The sequence below is a fragment of the Lissotriton helveticus genome, chromosome 1_1, assembly GCF_964261635.1.
Source record: "Lissotriton helveticus chromosome 1_1, aLisHel1.1, whole genome shotgun sequence".
NCBI classification, from domain to species: domain Eukaryota; kingdom Metazoa; phylum Chordata; class Amphibia; order Caudata; family Salamandridae; genus Lissotriton; species Lissotriton helveticus.
In genome coordinates, this window is record NC_136057.1 from 1882083933 (window position 1) to 1882111671 (window position 27739).

The following is a 27739-nucleotide window of genomic DNA, read 5'->3' on the forward strand; positions in this document are numbered from 1 at the left end:
GCCACAATAATCCTTGCTAACTGCCGGGGATTCTCGACATCGGGAATCGCCTGCAATGCATTGGCTACCTGAAAGTTCACCGCATCTCCCTTGACATTTGCAAGTATGAGATCGGAAACCACATCGAAGGAGCCACATAGCCTCAGGTCTATGCTCACCCTGAACACGTTTAAGGACCGTCGGCAGGACAGTCATAGATGGAGTGCCGTAGCACCTCGCATATACTGCCGCAAAGGTCTTATCCCATGTCTCACAGTCAACAATCTCGGGAGTCAAGTCTTTTGGCAAGCTAATTGTCAGAATCCTGTGTTTTTCACCAGGAGTCGTGTTAGGAAATACAGCTTCCAGCTGGTCAAACTTTTCGGCAAGCCAGAAAGGAAAATCATCCTTATCTTGGGGACGCTTGCCCATCACAGCATTGACCATTACAGGACTTAGCTTCATTCCGCCCTGTCCGACAGGAAGCGCTGCACCACCTGGGGCCCCGCCCGGGAGAGTATGGGTTTTGTATTGCACTAATGACCTAATCACGCTAATTGCGACTACACGTAGCCGTCTTAAGTCAGCCACTTTACAAACTCCGTGCTGGGGATGAGGTGTAAATCCAGCCAAAACAGGCCAATTTGCGCCGGGAATGGACAAAGGACCTAACTTCGGAGCTGTCAAAGAGTGGGGTAGGGCGCCAGCAAATTATACGCGGTGCTGCCAAGCATCAATAGGAACTTCCTGTGCCCTCTATGGAGTATATTCCTGTGGCACAGCCGTGGCAGTGTTCATGTTGAACACAGTAGTATTCGCGTTCACAGCCGGGAAGGTCACCCACAAATAAAAAATTTCGTACGGGTAAGCCACCTCTGCACTCACCACCATTATCACGGCCATGCCTTCCACGGGAACATTATAAGTCTGCAAATGATTGCGCACCGCAATGCGACTATGTTGCGGAATGTTCACCGTGGCCATAGCGACACAGAAAGAAAAAGGTACAAAGTAAACTTTGTAGCACAACTGGGTAGTAATTCAAGGAAACCGTTTAGAAAGATTCAATCTTGAAAAGACCTATGTAAATATAGGTAGGTTTGTCCGACACCACCGTTAACCGGAAACAATAGTGAAGGGGTTAAGGACTGAATGTTGCACTACTCAAGTGTCATGTAATAAGACCACCAACGGTTGGGCGCCATGTCACAGGGATTCCGTTCTCATACAGAACTGTGCATAGAGACTTGGAACCTCAGTAAGTTAGGGTGTGCCAAAACTCACCTTAGTACCCAAAATCCCCTACCAAACTAGCTACAGTGTCTCATTGGTTATTACAAACCAGAACATGGACTTAGAACACCTCAGGTAACGTGGAACACATGAACACTCTTTCGTTATACAATCATTTCAATCCTGAACAAGGAGTAAATGAGGACGCATGCACATTTGAAATGTTTATTTTCTAATGCAGTGTTCTGAAACGCAGTATCTTGGCTAATACAAGCAAACATATTATACGAAACAAAGTAATCAGCATAGTTACTAGTCCATAGAATACAAAAGGTGAAAGCATGTTACAATGCTAAAGCAAAGAAGGTTAAACAATACGTAATTCTCACCCTCCCTAGCTAGTATATTATATTATATCTAAGAAGGTCTCTTTGGGTTTTAGCAGGGCGGGCCCATACTTCAGATCCTAGTGGTAAGGGATCACATCATCTTCCACCAACTCTCTGCATGCGAAGCACCATCAAGTGTGTGTGTATGCTCTGTGCAAAGCAATATAAAAACGCGCCTAAAGACAGGATTTGGCCGCAGCTGCATGTATGTTATGTCTAGGAACGTGCGAAGATCAGACCTCACAACAACCACTGTGTTGAGATATCATTGAAGGCTTCAGCACTCACTATACAGACACAGCTCACCAAGCAAGGCTGATATCAGAGTAACAACATATTATTCTCGTGTGAATCAAAACACTCTACTAGGCTCAAAGCTAAAGTAACAGTTATGTGTCGTGTGCAGAAGCAGCAGAAAGGTAAAATGGCGTTTAAACTCCTAATAAGCTCATGCTAACTTAACACAGTGTGAAGGCAAAGCACATCTATATGACAATACCTGTGCTACACAAGACTTTGCACCGGAAATTGTTGCTATTTAGGTTGAGTCTGCCCGATAGCACCACTGTCTGGTTGTAAAAGACCAATTGTGAGCCTACCGAGAGGTTACCTCATATTTTAGCCCAACTATTGTGTACCACTGATTTGCTTGATTGTCACTCTTACACGCTTCTTACATGCTGGTTTTGCGTGTTGAAACTTGGCAATCTTGTGTTTGTCCCTCCCCTGGAACATAGCTTGCTTATCATTCCTCTAAATGGCTTGATTTTTTTACATTTATCTGCTCACTCTTATCAGTTTTTTTTCAATTAGCTCAAGCACTCTATGAGAGAATGAGTGTTTTTCAGCTGTCTCCCTAGTGGGCTTTTCTCCCCTCACCCAAGCTGTGTTGTTTTCTCTCACCAGTATGCTTTTCTCCCCACCTGCTCTCGTGTTGCTCTCACTTGCCTATGCGCTTCTCTCTCCCCCATGGCCCATGTTGATCGTTTGCCTGTGCTCCTTTCTTCCCCACCCATGTTCATGTTGCTCTCTCTGTAGCATGCACTCCTCTTGCCCTGCTCCTTATTACTCTCTCTCCCGTGTGCTTCTCTATCCCCGCCCTCCATGTGCTTCTCTGCCTACCTGCCCATTGTGTGCTTCTGTGCCCCTGCTGTCCGTGTTGCTTGCCTTCCCCTCTATGTTGCTACCTCCATGTTTTTCCCCACTGTGTTGATTTTTTGACCGCAAACCCCTGACCCGGCCTTCCTTGAATATTTAAAAATAAAAATCTTTGCTCTAATTTTTTCAAAATGTACCTATCCATCATGGATTAGTAAACAAAAATAAAAGAAGACACCTGCACCTACAAAACAAAACTGCCACAGCAGCCATCATTTTCCTTTAGTTATGCTGTACAACACTGTTAAAAACCATTGGCAACTCTAATAGCACCCAAAGGTGAGACCTATTGGCATTGCCAATGCTGGTTATTGCTTCCAACTATATCTAAAATGCTCCAGTTTACTCTTGATGACGAACTTCCTTTGTCTTGGTTGTAAATGTTTATACTTCTTATAACTCACCTAACTCTCAATTTTAATTTCCAAACGTTTCCACTTGGAAAAGAAGCTGTATGTCCTTTGACAAGAGCAGTGTAATCTTCTCTCGCTTACCAGTACCTCTCATAAAATCATACCAACATAAAACACTTTTTGCATTGAGTGTTCACCCCCACCCTTGTACTTGGTACCTCCCTAAACCAGCCAAACATTGTGAATACTTGTTGGTTTATGATGTCACCTGTAGTTACCAACCCTGACAACCAAGACCACTGGCCTCAAAGTTACTTTGCCCTGTTAACCAGTGCGCTAACAGTTGCAGACACTGATCCGGGAGGAGTCTTAGGATTTTCTGAGCCGTTCTTTCTGAAAGTGAGGGGCTTTCTTTGCTTTCAAAGAGGTGGAGTCACTCACTGATGAGCATGCCTTCGTGCAGCTTCCATCTAGTGGCTCATCTCTGTTTTTCTTTCCTTCTATGGGAAGTTTGTTCCTGTAGCTGTCGCCCAGCGTGGGCCAGGCTTGTGTTTGAAGAGCTTGAGTCACTTCCCCAACCACCCCAGGTTGAAGAGTACAGTCTACTGAATCCACTGAGGTACCTATGCGGGCTCGGGAACCCTCGCCTCACGCTGCTTAATCCATGTAACCAGATCATCATCACTCTGGGATTCGTCATAGGATTTTTAGTCAACAGGGCTGTTAATTTCATCTGGGTCCAGGCCATGTGTGTCTTCACCACAGGGATGAAAACCGGTCAACAGCCTAAAGCTTGTGATAAGGTAAGTGATACCTACTAAATTAAAAAAACGTTTGTTTTGTATTTGTAGAACATGTGCTCTTCTCTCTGTAAGAGGTAACTCAGGCAAAAAGATAAAAACGATTGAGTTCACCTGCTTCACCTCCCCGGGATCGTTTTTGAATTGCTCAAGCTCTACTGATAAGGCCACTTTCCATGTTTCTGACAATTATAGCTAGTTAGGCGGTCCTTTGCGCTAGAGTAACGCCAAGGTATAGCCCCTAAAGGATGTGAGTGGCTGTCTGGGTCAAGCGGGTTACAGCTTCAGAGGAAAGCTGTTCACGAGATGTCTACCTGCTCAATCTCTAGAAACATAAACTTATCAGGGTACTTATCTCTGACATGAATAAAACCTTGAGTGGTGCAAATGGTTGCTGGTCATTTATGCTCACTAAAAGCATAAAAGGTGAGTAGAATCTCGATCATCAAACAGGTAAAACAAGGTTCCTCAAATGAGTGAACAGGTGAAGGGAGAGCGCCTTCTGTTTTGCTTTTTACAAGTTTCTGGGTGATCTCCATAAAATATCCCTTTTCCACTCACTGAGGGTACTAAAAGCCACATTCAGGCTCCTAGGAGGCTTGAATGAGAGAGTTGAAATCTCTGAGCTGAAGAAGTGGCTACCCTGGATGAAGTGCTGTTCAAGATTGCCTGTCTTTCCCTAAAATCTATGAGAGGAACGGTTGGTTGCCCAGTATTTCGATTTCCGGCAATGAAGGTCCTAAGATTACTGGAGTGAGCCTTGGCTCACAGAACCCGTTACTGGTTTTAATCTGCTATGCAACTTTCCATCACTGATACCAGCACCTAACCCTCAAAACAGTAATGGCATGACTGCTCAGTCAGTGTATAGTATCTTCCTACATATGGTCCAGTTGTGAGGTCAGATAATGCACACCTTTAAATCGGCCGCACAAGGAACTAAAATCAGCCCTGACGAATGTCTTAATACTAGGCCCAGATTACAATGAGTGAGTCCTATTTTCATGGCTTTGGGAGAGGGTTACCTATGGCAGAAATGCAAATAAATGGCCCAAAGATTTTTATTACAGTTCAGTTTTTCATTTTATTAGCAACAGAGCCATATGTTTTACAGGAAGCTCTGAAGAAGAACTGGTGAAACAGGGTCTGCCATAGAACCTAGGTCACTTACCTCCCAGTAGCAACAAATTATATGAGCCTATTGGAATATTCTGCGCTCTACTGTCTTGTCAAGGCTTCTTTTGGGGGTCTGAGGAATGAATCTCTCAGACCATAGATTTCTGCAGCCCACCCAGAGACGTTTTAGGGCATGGGCAAAGTGGGCTCTGGCCCAGGGCCCCAGCCTTTCAGGGGGCCCCTGATAGAGCAAGCTCTGTTCAGCAGAGAGTCTTGTCCTGAAGACCTTGAATAATTCTTGAACACTGTTTCCCTTCAATTTATTTTTAATGTCAGTGTTGTGGAAGTGTCTATTATAGTCATTTTGCAGAGAAATGTTGTGTTTCTGTTGCATGGAGCATCCATAAAGAATTTCTTTTAGATCAAAACAGGACCTCACATTTGAGAAATGGGAGGCTGTCACAGATAATATTTACAGTAATATTGGTGAGCTGCTGCTGTGTTACAATATTAGAAACACATGTCACTTTCCCTAAATATTGGATGTAACTACTTTAGAATTTGGAGAAATATTCCTGTGCACTCAGTGACCTGGCCAAAGAGGGCATGAAAGAGCTGTAATAGGATAATTAATTCAAACCTGTTCAGAAAAGGGGCCCACAAAATATGTTTGGCCCAGGGCCCACAAAATCCTTAAGATGTCCCTGAGTCCACCTGGTGGTGGGAGAGACTGGGATGTTGATTCCAGTTCTCTGTACGGTCAAACCAGTTCTGCACTTGAACTGAAAAAGAAACAATGAGTGAATCTTGGATAATGTCCTAGTCCAGGATCCATGGTTTGATGATATGGCAGTGTTTAAACATTACACATTTTATTAAGTCAAAGAACGTGGGAAACATTTAAAAAATAACATTATTGATGGTGAGAAAACGTTTATCTGCAGATTTGTCTAACAGGAAAACTCTTAAACATTCCTCTAATCGTTAGGTCATTATTGTGCATCTCAAAATATTTTAATTTTCTACTTTTGTAGCTACCAAGTGGGTTTTTGGAACAGTTCCCTCAACATCCTTGTACAATGGGACTCCATATAAATAGTTCAAAGCAATTTGTTGGAAAACTTCCATTTGCATAAAAGGCAGAGAATGCAAGTGGCTGCCAAAAGGCCCATTTGTATTGAAATTGGCATTGGTTTGAATCATCACCTTAAATTTGCGTTAACCCCATCACTGACCCTAACCGTAGCTTTTCTCTTTTCTCACCATTTGGTTTCTCTCTTGCTGCCTTTTTAAATAATTTTGTTCAATATACATGTAATTTGTAACAAATAATCGCATGGATTGCCATGAAATTACCCATTTTTTTTAATGTTTGTCGTATTTGTCCTGGTTAAAAGTAAATACTGCTAAATGCTTCTCAAAAGCCCTGCACTGCTCTATCCCAAACATTTGCAGTCACTTGAAAACTCTTCAGCACTCACCCATTCCTTCTACTTCCCCCACATTCTACGCCTCTCACCACTACATGAGCGTACTTTGAACAAATATTTGCCCAATTATTATACCTTACGAATAACTGGTAACCACAATGCTAAAAAGGTAACTACCTTAGCCAGGTGACCCCTTTTTTTTAATGCACTGAGGAAGGTCGTGTAATACCAGAGTGTGTTTTCAACAAAGCAAAAACCGATTAACAGGGCTATTGATTGATAAATATATTCCTACTTTAGGATAGGCATTGGCAACATTCTCGGGTAACACACATGGTCCAACAGCCAATCTTCGTCATGTTTTTATAATTTTTGTTTTTACGGGTGAGCATATGGAACATTTTACATAGTTAGTTGTTTATTGCTGTATGGGCTTATTGAGAACATTCTTCATAAGTCAATTATATCGTGAGGCTCTCCTCCTGGAGAGGGGTGTGTGAGGCGGACCCGTTGAATTCTCACAGGTAGTTGCCTTGACCAATAGTAATGAGACACCTCATTACATGTTTTCTAAATTACTAATACATCTCTTGCTCCAAATGAAGTTATTGCTGAATAAGCGCACCTTTTCCTTTACATGAACGAAAAGTGTTTTTGGTCACAGCACCAGAGGGTCCAATCGAAGGATCTGGTAGAGATGATAACCGGAGCAAATCAAAAGATCCAAAACCAGAAACAAGCAGCACATGGATTTTAGTGGTAAATCTCACCCCACTTGCCCTGACTGAAGAAGAAAATCAGTATCCTCAATAAGGGGCTTGGGTTTGTTTCAACAAAACTTGTAGATAAAGATACATTATGATGTGAATTAGCCAAATTGTTTGGGATAATATGAGTCAAATTCGGCTTCCTGATTTTCCCCAGCATCCCCTGAGAATAAGTATTTTCTTTAATTCCGCCATTGACTTCAGCCCCCCCTCCACCCCCCCAAGTAAAGTACTGGCCTATGGACTGTCAGTCATAAAACATATTGAGACAGTAGATGTGAAAAAGGTATAGCTACCATAACCTAAATAACAAAGAACAAAAGACAGTAAAAAATCTTCAAAATGGAAAGGAGATAGTGCTCAAACCTGAAGATTAGGAAGGAGCAGTAGTAATTTAAACAAAGGAGAACTGTGAGCAGGCCTGCATTACCCTCCTATCTGACAAAAGAAACTACCAGGTCCTCCCTAGACTCTACCAAGAGAATACTCTCCGAAATAAGGATCTTAGTGGAACTGACAAAAAACACAAGATTTGATTGCAAAACGTGAGTCACAAAGACACCTCACCAGGCTACCCTATTGTGTCTGGGATAGATTCAGTTTTAGAACATCTACTTACCTTTCTCCTCTGGTTCCAAGGACCTTCAGTGACAGAAATGTCATCTTCCACCAAATACATGAAACACCTACTGAATACACTTACAGGCATCCCGTTTGACCCTAGTACAGAAATCATGATTCGCCTAGATGTTGAAGCCTTATATACTAGCATACAGTTTGAGTCGTAACAAAATTGCTACAAGGAACAACATGGACCTGGAAACCTCCAACAGAGTTATTATGAAACTTGCAAGATGAACACTCACTAAAAACCTTTTTTTCAACTGAAGGTATAATAAATGAACAAAGACACAGCACTTTCAGGGGCGGCATGTTTGCGCCAAGCGTAATATGCCTTAATGTATACCTGTTTTAAAAAGAACACATATAGACGAACATCCGATACCATACACAGATACTTTTTCACAATATGGCATGGTTCCAGAGATTCAGCAGAAAAGTTCATACATTGGCTGAATGTACAAAATAAATTCCTCAATTTACCTCTCACTACGAAAACTCAGGAACTCTCCTTCCTTCACTTGCTTAAAAGAGCAGAGACTGACATACTTACGACTAAGCTATAGACAAAACCTTCTGACAAAAGGAGTTTGCTACACTTTGACTGCTTACATATATGCATGCTAGAATTTACCAGCGGGCTAATTTCTGAGAATTAGACATAACTGCTCAGATACACGTGAGTACACATGTGTAGGAGAAACACTGACACAGAAATTGTCATGGACAAAATACACAAAACATCTAATGACACGAGCAAAAGAAAACAAGCAAGATAGAGTAATAAGGAAACCCTACTAACAGACAAAGAGAGAACTAAACCAGTACAGCTAGTACATTCAGTATCAGCCCATAAGATAATTAAGCATTTGCACATACTAAATAGCAATAAAATAGATTTGGAAAAGCCAATGTTCTCCTTTAAGGGGAACATGAGTCTTAGAGACAAATGTGTCCATACAAGACCAAAAAAATCAAACATAGAAGATCATCATTCAGATGCACTATGGAGGCCTACCACAGGTAAAGGGACAATTTCCCTGCCAACAAAAGAGAACCCCCAAAAATTGTAACTCATTAAATGTAATTTATCTGATTACAAGTCTGTGCAGGCTATAGTATGTGGGACTGACCACTAGAAAAATAAAAATAAGGATCATAGAATATTGCAGCAACATTAGATGGCTAGGGCAGCATAAGAAAGATGATAACACACTTTGAATGCACCCGCCACATAGAACATGATCTGAGATGGATTGTGAATGAGAAAGTGAATATGAATGCAAACATGACAAAGACTTTGCAAGGCTGAAAATGCATCTATCAGGCTTTAACGGTGATATTCCAAGGAACCAGATTAATTCCATGTGAATAGAAACAGTGAAAATAGTTGACAATAATGAGAAGAGCCATGAATTTGGATACAATTATATAGATTTTGAAAATACTAAACTAACTTGGCCTAAAGTTATTTAGTATAAAATAACAGACATTCACAAGGAGTGCACCACGCTCCATTTGTATGAAAAAGGGTGATGTAGTGTTGTGTGTGTGTTAGAGATAGTGGGACCACTCTGTCCCTGACGAACTCCGTAGAAAAGTGACGTAAGTGTTTGGGTGTGGTTAAGAATTTCATGACAAAGTACGAGCAGTTAACGGTTACACTCTGATGAACATAGACATGCAATACTGAGTTCCGTGTGTGACGAATCATTGGCATGTTCCCGGGCTGAAGAGGACGCTACAACTGGTGACAAGATACAGGATGAGATACATAAACCCGGCAATCCGAAGAACTGAGAGTGCTCTCCCGAAGAGTTTGCTGTGGTCCAGCAAACGGCTAGTGCATGCCATGTGTGCTTTAGTCAAAATGAACATTGACAGTTGATGTATGTGGAGTCAAAGCGCCACACCAGCCAGTACAAGGCCTGTGAGGACCGTGAAGGCCTTCCAGAAAGTTTGTTTGTTTTCGGCTAGAAATCTGTTGGTAAAGTTGAAACGAGATGCTGCACTGCAACATAACACAGAGCTGTCATTCATACAGTACGACAACGCTAAAAACAGTGACAATCAGGTACAGAGAAGTGCTAAAGGCAGTGATAGCCGACCTAAAAATCCAACAACATTTGATTATGTGCAAGAAACAAACCAGGTACTCACTGCCAGCCAAAGAAGATGACAGCGCCTCACAACCAGAGAACGGGTACAATGACCCAAATATTAGCACACTTTTAGTGCCTAATGATGGTGCAGGTCCAAGTGGGCAGCAGACGCTGTTGAAGCAGGTTACACACTGGACATCAGAATGTTCCACAGGTTATGATGCTGCCACATTCCTAAAACCACTGCCAACCTCGATACCACCAAAAAGTTGAATATTGGTGAACGAATAACTACAATTGATGATTTTATTGATGCGCTGGAAGAAGCAAATGACAAAAAGATAATTACATTTCTAAAGAACTTGGTGGGTAAAGGAGCAAAAGAAGTGATAATGAAAATCCCACAGGTGATGAAGTGATGTACCACAAATCGAAGAGGCACTAAACACCAAGTTCAATTCAAAGCCAAAGGTCAACTATGAAAGTTACATTTTCAAACAAAAAAGGCAGAGAATTGGGAACCAATGGGTGAGTTTGTAGAATGACTTGATTCGCGCATCAAGCATTGCAAATAAACTGAGTTCAATGAAGAAGAGGCCATGCATCCCAGAGTAATAGTTGGTTGTCTCTCCAATTCCTTCAAACAATGAATGCTGAAAGAGACACACAGCTCGGAGTGAATACTCATAACTGCTAGAGCGGAACAGTTGTCTCATCCAGTTTGGTATCTTTCTGTGTCGTTGTGTCCAATTTAGGGTATTTACAGCTATCCGCCGCCTTACTCGAACAGTTTGGAAGCAGAATGCAAGCTAAGATATAATATTTAAATAAACATATTAACAATGCCATCAGCTACTTCACACTCCTGGGTCAGGATATATGCTGTATACATGTTTCAGTCCACATTCCTTTCCTGTAGATTCAGCATGCCCTTCGCATTGGGTTAGACTTTTCTTGGAAAGCCGACCAATACTGCCTGTACTGACTAATGTGTTTCGTAACTGGCTGTTAGACCTGGCATCATTGGCGTGAGTCTCCCGTCCATTTTTTACTGATTACCTCCTCTGTTTTTGATATGTTTTGCTGGTTATATGCTTTGGGCACTGTGCCATTGCTATTCAGTGCCACAGTGCAAGTGCTCCCTATGTTAAATTGATGTACTAATTGGTGATTCCATGATTGGGTAATTTGATTTACTTGTCAGACCCTAGTACAGTGCACCATGTGTGTCCAGGGCTTGTAAATCAAATGCGGCTGGTGGGATTGCAGCACAGGTTGTGCCACCCACAGAAGCAGCTTGTACAATGTGTCTCAGGCCTGCCATTGCAAGGCCTGTGTGGAGTCTGTGACTGCAATCTCGACTTGGCAAGTGCACCCACTTGCCAGTACCTAAACCTTCCCATTTCTTCATATCAGACACCCCTAAGGTAGGCCCAAGGGCAGGGTGTATTGTAAGTATAAGGTAGGACATGCCCTAGGGTGTGTAGCATGTCCTAATAGTGAATTACAGCCATTTTCTTTTTTCACTATTGCAAGACTTTCTGTTCTCCATAGGCCAGAATGGGCAGTTAGATTATTACATTTTATAATCTTTTCTGACTCAGGGAATATGGTAGAAATTCAAAATATTATTATGCCTGAACTCAGAATGATAAAATACATCTTTTAGTAAAGTTGGTTTTAACATTCTGTATTTGAAAATACCACTTTTAGAAAGTAGGTATTTTCTTGTCTAACTATCCAGGCCTGCCTCTGCTAGGTTGTGTATTCCTTGTCTGGAGTATGAGTGACAGGGCTGGGGGATTCCAGGAGACAGAATGAGTCAGCCCAGTGGTGAATAGGGAGATCTGCATCTAGATGGGAGGGAGGAGTTGCACCTGGGACCTGAATAGGGCTGGGCCTTCCCTCCACACTGTTGGCTCAACCCCCTTGGGAGCGGCTGATGTCTCTGCCCTGCACTGTGAAAGAAGAGAAGGAATCAGGTCAACAAAGTGCTCCAGGGCTGTGCTTTCCCTCCACAATGCTGGCTCCACCTCCAGTGGGGCTTCTGATATTTCTGCCCTTCACTGTGAAAGGAAAGAAGGAGTCATGTAAACAGAGTGCTCCAGAACTGGTTTGGACTGGGCAAAGGCCCCTCTGCCTTCAGAGAACAAAGAGAAAATTATTATAAATATTGGGACTCAGACCCAAGAACTTTAGATCACTTCTGGGAACAAGACAAACCTTTTTGGCAAGGAGAAGAACCAAAGAAGCTGCAGGAGTTTGGACTGCCCCTCTGCCAGTGTCCTGTTTGCTGGGTTGGCCTGAAGTGGTTTTCTTATTGCTAAGGAAAAGGAGAAGAAACTTTTTAAAGACTTTCATCATCTTACAGAATATTCTCCAAGGGCCTGAACTTGTGCTTGCCTCTTGCTGAAGTCTCAGGGACAAAAGACTTTATTTCCAGCTCCCCTCTCAATTTCCTTGCTGGGAATTCTATCTGTAGAAGCCTGCGTGTCGCTGGGAGCTGGATGCGCGACACAATGAGAAGAAACGTGACGCCGCCGCAGCTGTAGTCGCATTGCCGGAGAAGCGGCCGCCGCCGTATCTCACAGGAAGTGTGTCTTCATCGAAGCTGTCTGCTGTCGCATCACCGAAGAAGTGTGATGCCATCGAGAGGGTCGCCCTCACATCGCCGGAGAAGCGTGTTGCAGGGCGTGTCACGGCTCCCAAAGTACAGAGTCATCGCAAGGCTGCCAGGGTGTGAACTCATCGTCGTCGCATCATTGCATCAAGGGCGCCATCTTCTCGTATCGCACCAGGTTTGTCGCATCGCATCGAGGCGCCATCTTACGCTTCGCAACCGGGCCGCAGGCCGAGAACCTACGCATCATCCCCGCACCAGTAAGGATCATGACGCATCCACTACTCTGCGCAAGCATTGAGGCGCGACGCATCATCTCCCCCAGAGCAAAGAACCGAGGCATCTCCCTTTGCGAGCCTTTTGTTTATTTTGCGTTACGCATCCAGGTTCTTTTGTGAGAACTGTGTCGCATTTATCACCAAACTTGAACCAAGTAACTTTTACCATCTTTAAGTCAATCTTAAGTACAGTATTGTGGATTTTTGTCGGTTGTGGTCTTGTGTTAAGTCTATATGAAGAATACTTATTTTTATAAAACCTGTGTTGTGTCCATCTGTAGTGTTTTCACTGTATTACTGTGTATATTCACAAATGCTTAACACACTGCCTCTGAGAAAAGCCTGTCGTGCCAAGCTACCAAGGGGGTGAGCAGGGATTATCTAGGAGAGTAATCCCCCTTATCCTGATTTAGATGCAAGGGCCCCTATTTGGTCAAAGGTGTATACCATTGCCAACTAGAGACCCCCAGATCTAATATTGGTGTTCAGTGGTGAGGATTTGTACCTGCATTTGTGACTCTATACAGTAATTTGTGTACACTACTAGTGAGTGCAGACCAAACGCGACCACATACTTTTTGTGGTAGAAATACTTCTGCTGGGGTCCCCAGCAGAAGAGTGGGGGGGAAAGGGTAAACAGAGGGAGTTCCAGAAAGGGCCCGAAAGTAATTCCCAAGGGAACCAAGGTAAGGGTTCCCAGCCTCCCCCTGAGAAAAAGTCAGAACTCCCGACAGGTAAATCTGTTCATAGGGGGCCTGTTACCTGCTTTCAGTGTAAACAGGTGGGACACTGTTGATATGATCCCCAGTGTCCCCAAAAGTGTCAGTATGTGTCACCAGGTGTACCCCCCGTCAGATGGCCAGTGTAGCCTTGGGAGTGGAGGAGAAGTGTGACCAAGGTGGGTGGGGTCCTGCAGAAATGTCCCTTGTCTCATTAGGAGACTGTGGTAAATAAATAAATAATACCCTATTTTTGACTAGGCATATATCATAACAGATAGCTCAATAAAATAAGAGTCAAGATTCGAGGTAGTAGGAGTTTGCAGGTTTATTACAGCATAAGGACAGGATCAGGACAACCTGCATAGGAACAGGGATGACAGGGCCCGGCAGCTGCCGGGGCTGGGATCTGGGATGAGCGCGCTAACTTTTAATAACAATACATGAACTTATATACATAACGCAGACACATAGCATCACATTGCAGTAGGCGTAGCAGTGGGTGGAGCAGAAGGCGTGACGCGTAGCAGTCGCGAAAGATAACAGTAAAAGTAGGTGTAACTGGGCGTATACATAGACATGTGGTGCAAACGTAACAGAAGATGTCATGAATGGGCGGAAACATAGGAGGGGGCTACCTAAGGAGCCGGGACCTCTAACCTAATGGTGCGCGCAAACTGGCAATGACGTATCACTAGGAGAAGCTGGGGGCTATGAACTCTGTGCTAGGAGCAGAGACTAAAGTCTGGAGGGTTGAAGCGACATGTACCTAAACCCTATCTAGTATCTGATGTTTAGGGAACATATTGATATAAACTAGAAGTCATGAGGGGAGAGGCTAACTTGATTCTAAGACTAGACCATGCATTATTCTACATGTAGTGCGTGATGAAGAATATTAAATGACCATTAAATGCAGTATTTCTCTTAACATGGAGCCGGATAGGCTAGACAATGACGGAAACTATTGATGCAGTTCAGTAGCTTAGGAATGCAGAGAAGGAGGACTGAACTGATAACTGGAACTATAACATAGTCTTGGCAGACTCAGAGGCAGAGCCAAGCTGCACCGGGCACTGCGAGGCAGGAAGTAAGTGAAAGGTCGAGGATACAGGTGGGGGCTGTATCGCTCCTCAGCGAGGCTTCAGGAGACAGGAGCTGAATCTGATGTCCGGGCCCTTTTGAGGCCTGGAAACGGGGACTTTATAATGGAATAACGTGCACACTAAGAAACGTGGCAACATTACTTTACATAGGCCTGATATTCGTAGTATTCATGAAGACTGGAAACTGGCATACTAGAGGTGGACACAACTGTAATTGCGTCATTAATCAGACATGGGGAATACATATGCATATTTAATCATGCACACATAACATATGATGGATGAGGCGTAGGGACACAGAACATGGCAAAATTTACTTTTCCACATTCCCTCCTTGTCACTACGTTTCCATCAGGAAACATCAATTTTCATGATACCATCTATTATTTCATACAGTATCATTTGCTCGTCTCGAATTATCTTGGAACGAGATTTAGAACGGGGCTTGGGACTAGGAATACAAGAGGTAGCACAAATGCCGCAAATCGCAGGGCCACATTGTATACAGAGGCAGCAGCTAAATATGATCGCTACTGCAATACCTAGAAAGGACAGGACTTTCCATCCCCAGGCGGAAATTATATTCCAGAACCAACCGGACCATGTCCAGGTGCCTGGATCTTGGTGTATCAGATGGGCAATTTTATGGAGTCTAGTTATAGCTGAATAAACAGACGGCGCGTTATTTGGAATGAAAATGCAGCAACTAGATCCGATGACTCTACAGGCCCCGCCCCTATCGGCCAGTATGACGTCAAGGACGAGACGATTCTGTAAAACGACAATTCTCATAAAGGATTGCTCTTCAGTTAAGTTACCTAGAGCGGAGGCAGTCTCATCTACTACTGCTTCAAGGGTTCTTGTTAATCTACGAATTAGCTTACTATTTACAACTGTGCCTAAATAAGGGAAAACACCTTTATCTATATCAATAAATTGTTCTGCGGCAGTTTCAGTATAATCGACAATCGGGAGATTTCTCTTGTGTCTAGTATGTACTAGGAAGGAATTCCTATGGTAGTCAGGTGGGGCTAGGAAAACAGGTGGCAGTAGGAAGGCAATGTAACAGGTTCCCTCCCAATCGAGGGGCAGACGAACATATGCGGTTTGACCACAAACAAAATAAGAATGACGTGAAGCTTTGAAAATAGATTTTCCACTGTCACTATACTTGACAACAGTAGTACATTCACTATGTCCTACATGTACGGAACCCTTATTTCGGACACATAATTCGCCTTTGACTGATAGTACTGAAATAGCAGGTAAGTCTGGAGTAGTATCAGACTGAACATTCAGGACCATAAAATTCGACGAATAATTACCTAAATTATATACTTCATTTTCTAGATCTAAACCTGTTCTGTGGGGGAGACCTTGCTTGTCTGGGAAACATGTACTGTTAAGAAAAGACATATCTGTTGAGGATGACGTTAACGTGGACCATGCTCCACACGAACCATTATATGAAAATGGATAAGGAAAGAGTGGCAGAACTCCCTTCGGTGTCTGGAAAGGGGGGGAGTCGACCACACACCCAACAATTAGTGGCATTGCTGGTCTGGTGTGAGTAATGTAACATGCGGATAAATGAATTATTGCGCATAGCGAGGCGGTATGAATATTCGTGAGGAGGCAGATCACTAAACGTGTGCTCTACTGTAGCATTAGCAGACATATTTACATGAGAAACTGGAAAATACAGGAAAAATGCATAACTGGTGCAGGAAATCAAAATGCTGATGAATAATATGAAACTCAGGAAAACAATACATTGAATTGAGTTTTGACTGACTCTCTCACTATGGGGGTCTATTTTATACATGTCAGAAACAGTCTAACCGTTTCACCTAGGGGAGGACTTAGACAATCAAACTGACTGACTTATTTTACTAGACCGGAGCTTTAACTTATACTCCTGCTGCGGAGTTTTCTCTACCAAGGGAGGGGTTGTATCAATGTCTTTTGCGGGACAGTCCTTAGGAACAATGTTTTGGCAGTCCTTAAAATCCTGGGAATCCTTGGAAATGCTTTTAAAGACGGGTTTTAGTCCTTGAAATGTTTTAACATGAGACAGGTGGACCCACCCCTTCCTGCCTTCCAGCTTGACGGCAGTACGGGTGGTCAAGAGGACGAGCTTCGGCTCCTTCCAACGAGGCTCCAGTGGACTTGATCTGTCAAAATTTCGGACCATCACCATGGAACCTGGAACGATCTCATGCGGTGCCACCTCGGTATTGTCTGGAAATGCGGCGGCAACCTGTGAACGACATGAGTTGAGGGCAGACATCAAGGAAGCTAGGTAATCTGTCAGCATATTACATGAAACATCGGTAATACTTCGGGGTCTAGGAGTACCCCACATGTTTGGGGGGCGGCCGAATACGACCTCATACGGGGACAGACCTGATCTGGAATGTGCGACCATGCGCATATAAAACAAAGCGACTGGCAGAGCTACTAGCCAGTCCACACCTTTTTCTTTACAGACTTTTGCAATACGGATTTTCAGAGTCTGATTATGTCTCTCGACTAGACCGGCTGCTTCAGGATGGCGTACACAATGAAACTTCCACTGGTACCCCAACAACAGGGAAACGTGCTTCATTAATTCTGAGGAGAATGGCTGACCGTTATCAGAATATACGACTCTAGGGAGTCCATATCGAGGGAAGAATTCACGAACCAACTGCTTGGCAGTGGTCGCGGCTGTGTAATCTGGAACTGGATATGCTTCTGTCCATCTGGACAAAGCGCATACAACTACAAGGACATACTTGAAACCTCGACATCGCTCCATCTGAATATAATCCATCTGGAGGACTTCAAAAGGGTGGTCAGGAGGCTGGAAACCCCCTTGTTCCACCGGGACACTTTTACCTGGATTAAACTGACAACATATCATACAGGTACGGACTTTCTGCTTGGCTGCAGCTCGTAAATGCTTATTGAACCAAATGTTCTGGATACTGTCTAACATAGCTTTTTCTCCTAAATGTGCTGGACTATGTGCGGTATTAATAATGACTTGAACCATAGAGTCGGGGAGAAACCATGTGGCTCTACCCTTCGTTAACCATCCTTGATCTGTCTGGACCCCTCCTTGTTCGGACCATTTCTTGATTTCTTCGGGAGTAACATGTGACTGGATATCTATGACATCTTGAGTAGGGTCCTTAACTGTCATACATGTAGTCGGGTCTGGAGTGTGTGTCATGTTAACTGGAATGTCTGGAGTCTGTGCTGTAAGCTTGGCTGTGCGATCTGCTAGATCATTACCTTGAGAAATAATGTCAGTAACTTTCGTATGTGCTTTGCACTTCATGATAGCAATGGATGTCGGTAAATGTATGGCATCTAACAGAGCTTGAATAAGGAGACCATGCTGAATCTTGGTTCCATGAGAAGTCATGAAACCTCTCTCCTGCCAGAGCACTCCGAAGTCGTGTACAACTCCAAATGCGTAACGTGAATCTGTGTAAACATTAACTTTCAGGTTCTTGGCGTGTATACAGGCTTGTGTCAGAGCAACTAGCTCTGCTGCTTGAGCGGACAGGGTATCAATACGGTGTGTTTCAATAACTTCGGTGTCAGTAGTCACTGCATACGCGGCGACTAGTTCTCCTGTACTTGTTCTCATACATGAACCATCCACATAAAGTGTCAGGTCAGGATCTGGTAACGGAATGTCTGTCAGGTCTTGTCTTGGCTTTGTCGTAATGTTAACTACTTCCACACAGTCGTGTGTGGCAGAATTTAAACTAGCTGATGGTAACAGTGTAGCAGGATTCAGAACGTTGCAGCGTCTAATTTCTATGTGTGGCTGAAACAGTGTCAATTCATAACCTGTTAAACGTGCAATTGTCAAGTGCTGAGTTTGTGTTCGGTTTAAAAGAACTTCTACTGAATGTGGGACTTGTACTGTCAGGGAGTGTCCTAAAACTATGGAATCACTTTGTCTGATAGCTAGTGCTGTGGCTGCAACTGACTTGAGGCACGCAGGCAACGCCTGGGCGACTGGATCTAGTGTGCTAGAAAAATAAGCACAGGGCTTGTATTGTCCTGCTTGATCTTGTGTGAGAACAGATAATGCTGTACCTTCACGTTCAGTAACGAAAAGTGTAAAAGGCTTACTGTAGTTCGGTGTAGCTAGAACTGGAGCTTGGCATAGGGCTTTCTTTAACTCGTTGAAACTAAGTGTATGTTCAGATGTCCAAGGGAGAACAGTCGATACGGCTGCCTCCTGTGTCGTTAACTGTATCAGTGGCTTGGCTAGAAATGCATACTGGGAAATCCATTGTCTACAATAAGAAGTAAGGCCGATAAAGGCACGTACCTCCTTCTGGGTTCTGGACTGGGGAAGACTCGCTATCAACTGGATACGGTCTGGTGTCAACTGCCTACCCCTCTTGGACAGCAAGTGTCCTAAGTATACCACTTGCTGGACACAGAATTGAAGCTTCGAAGGGGACACCTTGTGCCCCATCTCGGCTAGGAAATACAAAACAGTAAGGGATGCTCGCTCGCAAGCACGTTCAGAACGGGCTGTGATCAGTAGATCATCGACATACTGGAGCAGGGCAGTGTCAGTTGGCATGTGAATATTGTCTAGTTGTCTCTTAAGGGCTTGACTGTAAATACTAGGGCTTTCTGTGAAACCTTGAGGAGCGCGTGTGAACATATAGCTCCTTCCATTTAAACAAAATCCGAAAAGAAACTGGCTGTCTGGATGAATTGGAACACTAAAAAATGCGTTCTTGAGGTCTATGACAGTGAAGAACATGGCTTCGGAATCAATGGCTGTCAATAGGGAAGAGATGTCTGGGACAACTGGGTACTGCGGAATAATACATTTACTAAGCTCTCGTAAGTCAATCACTAATCGATATACTGGGGGTGCATTTGGATCAGTACGTTTCATGACTGGAATGATCGGAGAATTACATACATTGGAGTCAGTTTCTACAACTACTCCTTGAGCGATGAGCTCGTCAATAATTTTGGATAAGGCTGCTACAGCATCGGCTGGCAATCTGTACTGTCTGATTCGTGGTAACACTACACCTGGTTTGAGAGTCACACGATAGGGTGTGATTTGCATGTGACCTACATCAGTTGGACCTTGCGCCCATAAATGCTGCGGGACTTGAGACAATCTTGAATCAAAATCTCGTAATACATAGTGACCCTTAAAGTCACGTAGGAACAGACGTATTCCCTCTGGGGAACAGCAAATAACTGCACCTAATTCTTTCAGTGTCTTAATGCCTAATAGGTTTTCTGGACATGATTTAGTAAGTAACAGATCAGTAGTACGGGACAATGGACCTACTTCTAAAGTAACTGGCTTTGATATTTCATTAACGATGGGCTTTCCTGAAAATCCAAGGGAAACATTTCTTGAGCCTGAGAGCGGAGCCCCTGGAACTTCGGCATGACTAATTGTGGTCCTACTTGCCCCTGTATCGATCAAAAACTTTCTGTCTTTCCCTAATACTTGACTATGAACATAGGGACCTTCTTGATCTACAGGTATCTCGATGAGAGGCAAGCCTACCTCCCTCTCTAGGCTGTTTCATGAATATGGCTGGTACTCTGGATACTCAGACTGTGCATACTGGTACATCTGCGATGTAACATGCTGTGTTGCAGCAATAGACTGCGGAGCTGTAACTGTCTGTGGTGCATTCTGTGGCTGAGGAGTCTGTGAAACTTGCTCTTGTCTAGGCGGACGTGGTCTTTCTTTAGTCTTACCAGTAGCTATGTTGTGTTTCAGAACTGCACACTCATTTATAAAATGACCTGGCTGTTTACAATAATTGCAGTTCCCTTTAACGGGAGCTGCAGGATGACTGGCTTGATTCGGACCCCTCTTCTGACTATCTTGAGGAACAGATTGTGCAACTAGCACTTTCATTTTCGTGTCTTTCATACGTTTTCTTTCGTGTTCTTGCTCTTCCCTGATTCTATTCTGGTGATACTGAAGCATCTGGAGCATCTGGGACGGAGTATTAGCTTGCCAGGTGCTTTCGACTTTCAAAACTCGATTTTTAATTAGTGGACTTGAATTCTCGACTAATTTAGTAACAAAAAGGTGAGGGTATGACTCACTACTTGTCTTGAGGCCACTGTTGATACTGAAACATTTTTCAAATCTAGAATAAAAATCACTAATATCTTCGTCTTGCTTCTGTTTGCAGGCTGAGATTGCATCCCAGTCTTCTTTTCTAGTTGTCAATAATCTGGGTAAAACTTGAATCAATAATTCTGGTAATTCTTTACATTTATCTCCAAGACCGGTACCTGGTACTCGTGCCTTGTCTTCAGCTTCTAGAACTGTCCAATCTATCTTTTTCTCTCCCACCTCCCATTCTTTTTCCTTTAGCTTTTCATACACCCCTGCGGGCAACAGGACCTTTAACATTTTAATGATATCTGGGTAAGTGTATTCTCCCATACGGAGCATGTCTTTTAATTCTCTATGGAACCCTGCTGGATCTTTGTCATGACAGGGAATTAATTTCTTCATTTCAAGAAGTTCCATCTTTGTGATCGGAGTGTATACAAACACCCGTTGCATTTCGCCACCCGTTCCTTTGACTGGGTGGACTTCTCGTAACGGATTCTGTCTGTCTATGTAGAATGATTTACTTTCTGGGGGTGAGACATGAACAAAATGCGGGTTCAGAAACGTTCTATATTTGTGGCGCTGTTCTAGAATGACACTAATTAAATCGGTACCTAGACCTCTCCATCTATACTGGAGTAACTCGTTCAGGATATCATGTAACGGGCCTGGATCAGAGTGCTGACCCTCATACAAAGTAATGAGGTGCTGGATCATGTACATACCCACCAGTCGCTGCTCGGCTGGGGGCATTTTCAGAAACATTTGTGCCACTATTTCGTCTGGAAAAGTGGTAGAATCAGTAATCCATCGGACTGCTGATCGGACTAGTTCCTGTTCATGCATGGTACTTAACTCACTATAACCGATTCGTGATTTCAGAATGTGATCGGTAGCTTGAAATACTTGTTCTAGGGAACCTTGTTCTGGTGCTGAATGATGGAAAATAGACTTGTGTTCTAGACGTAAATGGCGATCTGGAAATCTAGATTTTCCTACATACGCTATTCTGGCGGTATTCTCGTCGTCTTCCTCTTCAGGATCAGAGATACTTTCTTTCTCGCTTACTTGTGCTGCTTTACGCTGTTCGTGTATCTTTATTATCTCTCTACGAATTTTCTTGTACATACTTTCCATGGCACCAATAGTATTGTGCCTTCCTTCGGCTATATTATCACTCCACTTTGTTAGAGTTTTCATTTCGGCTGGATCTTTAGACGGGTTATCTTGTTCTCTTATTAGACAGTTAATTAAGAACTTTAATATCATACGCTGAATCTCGGCTTTCCTTTGAGACATGGCATCACTAATACTTTCTGGATCATCCCCTGTACGGATGAAACGATATATTCTGTCTAGATCTTCTTTCATATTTGGCAGGGTGACTAGATACTCGGTCACCCTCCTTACGCGTACCGAATATAAAACCATATTAAACTCGCCGGGAACTGGGTCATAGGCACATTCGCCAAGGGTTTGCCTGATTTCTGTAACAGACTTATTACTTTTAGGAGTACGCTGTGATGCTTGAGCATGTAATTCGAGTGCTGATAAACGCTTGTGTGGCGGTGGGGTTTGAGGAAGACCTCCTCCTGCGGCCCCTAAACTGGAATCATCAACTGATGCTTTCCGTCCTGGCAGGGTCGGTAATTGTAACGTGGGCTGGACTTGTATGGCGGGCTGACCCGGGGGGGCTGTTAAGGGCACCCCGGTATCTGGGGGAGCAGGAATTACCTGATTTACAGGGACTGGCGGAGCGTGAACAGGATTTGCATATTCGGGGACTGTGTCGTCCAGATAGGACGAAATAAAAATATCAGCTGCGGTCGGTTTGTGACGTAGCTTGGTCGGAACTAATGGTGGCGGGAAATTACTGGATGCCTCCGGGGTCGCTTTTGGCAAGCCCTCGGCAAGAAGAGGATACATACCCTTAATGAGGGCATGCCTCTGTCTGTCTGACTGTTCGGCTTTTACTTGTTCACCTATCTCGATTAATTCTCTTTCTTGGACTCGTTCTTGGGATTCTCTACTTAGTTCTGACTTTCTGATTTCTTTTTCGGTTCTTTTATGAGCTTCTTTGCGCCATAACTCGATGGCATCTTTCTGTGACTGTCTGGCTTTCTTTTTCCATAATGCTTCTTCTACTCGCATGATGCACTCGGCATCCCATGTACCCGATACGGGCCATCTATACTTTTCTTCTAACCGTTTGGTATAATCTACCCATAAATCTAGATATAATATGGCGCTTATGCCATGCTTCTGATACATAAAATGACCTGGACTGTCCCTAGGCGGAACAGGAACTGCTGCTTCCAGCAGACCCTTTCTAGTTTTTAACTGACGTAACTTGGAAAAGATGGGCATGACTGAACTGTAATCTAGGCACAATACAATACACAATGAAAACACGAAATCACGTCGCACTCATACCACAACATTAAAATACATGAAGAACATTATAAATAACAGTTCGAACAGAATACTACCTGAAAATACTGAGAACAGAATACAAGAATTTCTCGAGAACGGAACAGACTAGAGTTACTGGATGCACTGCTGAAACAGTACGGAACATACCGGTCCCATAAAAGGACGCATCAAGACCCGTATCCACCTAGGTGAACACTTCGTTAGTGGGCCTGGGTACCACCAACCCACGGACCAGAGTCAATTCAGATTGACCCTGTCTAGATACTACCCCAGCAATGGTACTCACCGGGCAGCAAGAACGGAAAGCCTCGGACTGGACTGGACGGACGACGAACTTCGGACTTCTGTTACGGGTGGGCCTCCGGATACCTCGGACCTTGGACTCTTGGCTTGGGCTCTGGTCGGGACTCGCCGCATTCCTCCACCGTCTCGTTTGGATGCTGGACCGCCTCCTCCGTCTCCTCCGTGGGCCTGAGGGATACTTGAAGCAGAAATATCTGCCGGTGCACGGTATGGTTCCGTCACGGCTGCAGAGGGTCAGGGGGTCGGCGTGGCTTCACCGACGCATGGGGAAAGGGCAAGTCCCTGTTCGGGCGCCATTATGTGGTAAATAAATAAATAATACCCTATTTTTGACTAGGCATATATCATAACAGATAGCTCAATAAAATAAGAGTCAAGATTCGAGGTAGTAGGAGTTTGCAGGTTTATTACAGCATAAGGACAGGATCAGGACAACCTGCATAGGAACAGGGATGACAGGGCCCGGCAGCTGCCGGGGCTGGGATCTGGGATGAGCGCGCTAACTTTTAATAACAATACATGAACTTATATACATAACGCAGACACATAGCATCACATTGCAGTAGGCGTAGCAGTGGGTGGAGCAGAAGGCGTGACGCGTAGCAGTCGCGAAAGATAACAGTAAAAGTAGGTGTAACTGGGCGTATACATAGACATGTGGTGCAAACGTAACAGAAGATGTCATGAATGGGCGGAAACATAGGAGGGGGCTACCTAAGGAGCCGGGACCTCTAACCTAATGGTGCGCGCAAACTGGCAATGACGTATCACTAGGAGAAGCTGGGGGCTATGAACTCTGTGCTAGGAGCAGAGACTAAAGTCTGGAGGGTTGAAGCGACATGTACCTAAACCCTATCTAGTATCTGATGTTTAGGGAACATATTGATATAAACTAGAAGTCATGAGGGGAGAGGCTAACTTGATTCTAAGACTAGACCATGCATTATTCTACATGTAGTGCGTGATGAAGAATATTAAATGACCATTAAATGCAGTATTTCTCTTAACATGGAGCCGGATAGGCTAGACAATGACGGAAACTATTGATGCAGTTCAGTAGCTTAGGAATGCAGAGAAGGAGGACTGAACTGATAACTGGAACTATAACATAGTCTTGGCAGACTCAGAGGCAGAGCCAAGCTGCACCGGGCACTGCGAGGCAGGAAGTAAGTGAAAGGTCGAGGATACAGGTGGGGGCTGTATCGCTACTCAGCGAGGCTTCAGGAGACAGGAGCTGAATCTGATGTCCGGGCCCTTTTGAGGCCTGGAAACGGGGACTTTATAATGGAATAACGTGCACACTAAGAAACGTGGCAACATTACTTTACATAGGCCTGATATTCGTAGTATTCATGAAGACTGGAAACTGGCATACTAGAGGTGGACACAACTGTAATTGCGTCATTAATCAGACATGGGGAATACATATGCATATTTAATCATGCACACATAACATATGATGGATGAGGCGTAGGGACACAGAACATGGCAAAATTTACTTTTCCACAAGACTTTGAGATGGTCCCCAAAACTCAGCTGCCTGATAACACTAGAAAGTACAGGCAGTGGGTGGCCATCAATGACCATAGATTGGAGGCTCTTAGAGACACCGGAGCCAGTGTGACAGCTGTCAACTGTCACTTGTTGTCTGAAGAGCAGGTAGTCCCCAATGCATTCTCCCCAGTTGTTGCCGCTGACAACACAGAGAGCCATTGCAAATTGGCTCAAGTGGGAGTCTCTGGTACTCTTCAAGTAGCTGTGAGGCCAGCCATGCCTGTTGATTGTTTGTTAGGCAATGATTTGGAAAGCTCCCCTTGGGCTAAGGTGGAGAAGAAGGCTCATTTAGAGATGTTGGGTCTGCCTGAGAGGGCGTGTGTGACCACTCGGTCTATGGCAGCCAAGGGTGTTCAAGGGATCCTGGAGCCTGGAAGTATGGCCAGGAACCTGCCTTAAAGAGAAGAGGTAGGGGGCGCGGGAAACCAGACCCCATTGTTCCCACGGTCCAGGAGGAAGCAAACCTTGAGGGGGATGCCATGGATCCTACAGGGGAGCAAGTTTCTGAACTGAGGAACCTACCTGAGCTGACCCATTGGCAGCAAGAAAGGGGGCCCTCCGGGGAGGAATTTTGTGCAGAGCAGAAGAAGCGCCCTTCTCTTGAGGGTTTGAGGCAACAGGCCACAAACCAGGCAGCAGGTGATCAGTCTGGATCACATTGGATCTACTGGGAGAACGGCCTCCTGTATAATGAGCCTAAGGTTGCTGAGCCTGGTTCAACCCGTGTGCTGGTGGTACCCCAGTGCTTCAGAGCCTTCCTACTGGGGTTGACTCATGACGTACCTTTGAAAGGCTTGTTTCAACTTTTATTGGCCCCAGATGCGGAAAAGTTCAGATACTCATTGTAGGACTTGTCAAACTTGCCAGACAAGTGGGAAAAGTGGAAGGAAGCACAAGGCTCCTCTCTACCCTTTCCCTGTAGTCAGTACCCCCTTTGAACATGTAGGCATTGACATTGTGGGGCCACTGGACTCCAAGACAGCCATGGGCAACAGGTTCATCCTGGTCTTGGTGGACCATGCTACCCAGTACCCGGAAGCCATACGGCTCAGGACAGTGACGGCCCACGTTGTGGGACGTGCAATGGTGGGGATTTTCTCTCATGTGGGGTTCCCCAGAGAGGTGGTGTCTGACCGAGGTACAAACTTCATTTCCAGTTATATGAAGTCTCTGTGGAAGGATTGTGGTGTTACCTATAAGTTCACCACTCCTTACCACCCACAAGGTAATGGGCTGGTTGAGAGATTCAACCTGACCCTTAAAGGCATGGTCATGGGTCTTGAGGAACCGATGAGGCATAAGTGGGATGTCCTCTTGCCATGCCTTCTGTTTGCTTACCGTGAGATGCCACAAAAGTTCATAGGGTTCAGCCCCTTTGAACTGTTGTTTGGACACCCGGTAAGAGGACCTTTGAGTCTGGTCAAGGAAGGCTGGGAGCAATCTCCCAGGAAACCTCCCCAGGATGTATACAGTTACATGCTGGCCTTCAGGAACGAGACTCAGTGATTCGGAGATCTAGCTCAGGCAAATCTGGAAGCCGGCCAGGAAGAGATGAAGCGGTGGTACGATCAGAATGCCACTCTGAGCCTCAGCCTGAACAGAAAGTTTGGGTCATGGCCCCTGTAGAGCCTTGTGCGCTCTGGACAGGTGGACCGGTCCATTTGAGGCGGTGGAGCGCAAGAGTGATCTCACCTACCTGGTGAACTTGAGGTCTCCAAGGAACCCTTTGCGGGTCCTACATGTTAACCACCTGAAGCCCCACTTAGAAAGGTCCGAAGTGGGCATGCTCCTAGCAACGGATGATGGGAATGGAGGAGGAGACCGAGCCTCTTCCTGACCTCCTATATGCAACAGAGTAATATGGGTCAATGGATGGTGTCAGCCTCCCTGCCACACTGACCCCTAATCAGCAGCAAGATTGTTGCCAACTGTTGGGGCAATTCTCTGATCTATTTTCCTTGATTCCTGGTATCACAGAGTGGTGCGTCCATGATGTGGATACTGGGAACAGTCCTCCTGTGAAGCGCAAGGCTTACAGAGTGACTGACATGGTCAAGGCTTACATCAAGGAGGAAGTCTCCAAGATGTTTGCTTTAGGGGTGATTGAGTCCTCAAACATTCCTTGGGCCAGCCCAGTGGTGTTGGCCCCAAAGGCTGCCGCGCCTGGTGCCACACCAGAACTCCAGTTCTGTGTGGACTACCGAGGACTCAATTCAGTCACCAGGACTTACGTGCACCCCATCCCCAGAGCTGATGAGCTCATTGATCGGTTAGGGGCTGCACGGTACCGCAGCATGTTTGATTTGACGTCTGAGTACTGGCAGATTGCCTTGACTGATGGGGCCAAAGAGAGGTCAGCATTCTCCACACCAGATGGGCACTACCAATTTCGGGTTATGCCCTTTGGGATGAAGAATGCCCCTGCCACCTTTCAGAGGTTGGTTAACCAGGTGTTGGCTGGACTGGAGGATTTCAGTGCCGCATGGCTGGATGACATTGCAGTGTTCAGCGCCAGTTGGGAAGAACTTCTGCGCCAGCTCTGGGAAGTGTTGATGGCACTGCGAAAGGCCAGATCGGGCAGGGTTCAGTGGTGTACTTGGGTCACCAGGTAGGGAGCAGCCAGGTGACGCCCCTGCAACCCAAGATTGATA